We start from the raw sequence: 2569 nt of genomic DNA, 5'->3' as shown, positions 1-2569 counted from the left end.
TTTTTTTCTTCCCTCTTAGGCTATTCATGGAGATCTGAGGAAGCCATCGAAGAAATCTCAGGGAAACTGGTTGGACAGAGGAGGGTTGGCTGGAGGGCCGAGGGGAATGGGTGCTGTCATTCCATGAGAGGCGACCTGATTGTTATCTGTTGGAACTCTAAGGAGAGGCACTCCCTGGTGATGGTTAGCTCTGTGTGAATGCCTGACACGGGAAGGGTAATGTGGCAAACTGTGATGTCTTCCAAGAGCTGAGCTATCCTTTCTCTGAGCCTAATCCCTCTCCTCAGGTGGGGGATGCTCAATGGCTAGCTTCATGCTGTGCAATCTTGTCCCCTGCTCTGAGTACATCAGACCAGCACGATGTCCACCCCAGGTTTAGCTAGCTGTTCATTTTTTCCAACTATTTGAAAGTGTGACTGGGAGACAGTCCTGTGGGGGGTGATGCGCATCAACAGGTGCAATAAAGAGCTCAAGAGCTGCCGGGCAGGGGTGGTGCACACCTTTAATCCCAGCACTTGGGAGGCAGAGGCAGGCAAATTTCTGAGTTCGAGGCCAGCCTGGTCTACTGAGTGAGTTCTAGGACAGCTAAGGCTACACAGAGAAACCCCGTCTCAAAGAGCCGTGAGAGATCAGCCAGGGAGGTCAGTGCACGGAGGACTGTGGCTGACACGCAGGCCATGCGGCCCAGCAAGAAGATGGACTGGGTTCTGCTGTCCTGCCCCAGCTCTGTTCCCAGGAGAGAGGACCAACCCACCCTGGCTTGTGTGTACCACCCTGTGTCTTTATGGTAATAGGGTCTCCATCAGTGTACAGGGAAGGCCTCACCATGGCTGGTAAGCAAAGCCTTTGACTTAAGGCACCTTTTCCCAGATCCCAACATTTTGTGGTTGGCTCCCGCCAGTTTTACTGTCTCCTGGGAAGTCTGAGAAGTCTGCCAGCCACTTCTTCCAAGGACCAAACTCTCAGGGCAAACTACAGTTTTGGTTCTATTTATCTTTATCGACGTTGATGCTTTGAAAAAAACCCAACAAACCCAGTTTCTCCAGAAAGCAGTTTTGGTTCAACTCAGACCTCAGGGTCCCTCTGCCAGTGGCCTCTGGCAGCCCTTACATCAGGAGCCTCAGTACCAGGCCTCCCGTAGCATTGAGATACTGACACCAGCATCAACAGAAGTACAGCGTGGGACTGGGGAGATGGCTCAGCAGTTAAGAGCACTGACTGCTCTTCCAGAGGTCCTGAGTTCAATTCCCAGCAACCACATGATGGCTCGAAACTATCTGTTCAGCTACAGTGTACTCACATAAATAAATAAATAAATAAATAAATAAATAAATAAATAAATAAATCTTAAAAATAAAAATAAAAAAAAGAATACTGACTGGTCTTCCAGAGGTCCTGAGTTCAATTCCCAATACCCACATGGCAGCTCACAACTTTTACTCCAAGTTCTGACACTCTCACACAGACATGCAGGCAAAACACCAGTGCACATAAAATAAAAATAAATTAATTTTTAAAAAGAAGTACAGAGTTCCTGTTTTCCCATGGCTGAAATCCTGATCCAGAAGACCCGACAAGAGAGACTCCTAAGGTGCTCCTGCTTGGAGGCCTCCAATCCAGGCCGCTCATTTGGTGATTGACACTACCTTGTAAATTCACTGATCTCTTTGTGTGTTTCAAATTTTCCTCATGGTTAAAAATCTTCGGGCCCACGTGGTTAGAGAGAGCTGGCGGGTCATTTGGACATCCTGTCTTTTTATTTTTTTCTTTGAAGATTTACTATTTAAATTTGATATACATGAGTATTTTACCTGTGTGTACATCTGTGTGTGCACCAGGATCCCCTGGAACCGGAAGTTACAGACGGTGTGGACCACCGAGGAATCAAGCCCAGGCCTTCTGCAAGAGCACCCAAGGGCTCTAACCACTGAGCCATCATCTCCCCAGCCCTGGGTAGCCTGTCTTCATGTATCTTGCAGACCCACTGTGCTGTCCTCCTGCCTAATGTGATCCACACCACTGACAGAAGCAGCCACGCTGAGTCTTAGGTGTCAGTCGGTGATGTTCATGTAGGAGCCGAATTCCTGTGAGCCCTCCTCTCTCAGTGCCCTTCAAAAGTCCTTGGTTGGGGGAGTCACAATAATTAGATACTCTGAGCCGGGTGGTGGTGGCACAGGCCTTTGATCCCAGCACTTGGGAGGCAGAGGCAGGCGAATTTCTGAGTTCGAGGCCAGCCTGGTCTACAGAGTGAGTTCCAGGACAGCCAGGGTTACACAGAGAAACCCTGTCTCGAAAAACAACAACAACAACAACAACAACAACAACAAAATTAGATACTCTGTACCCATTTCCTTGAAGCCTGAATTCAGGAGACGAGGAATTTCGTGAAGCCCTTGTGAAATGGCCCACTGACAAAGTACCACACTATGAGACAAACCAGGCACAGGTGAGCTGGCATAAAAACATTCGCTAAGGTGGCCCTGCTGGGTGGTCACCACCCAGAACACCTCTTGATGCTCAGGCGTCCCTCACCTGTAAGTACTGACCCCATGAAAAGGACACACGCAAA

The sequence above is a fragment of the Mastomys coucha genome, unplaced genomic scaffold, assembly GCF_008632895.1.
Source record: "Mastomys coucha isolate ucsf_1 unplaced genomic scaffold, UCSF_Mcou_1 pScaffold3, whole genome shotgun sequence".
In the NCBI taxonomy this organism is placed as follows: Eukaryota; Metazoa; Chordata; class Mammalia; order Rodentia; family Muridae; genus Mastomys; species Mastomys coucha.
This window is presented reverse-complemented; position numbering follows the sequence as displayed.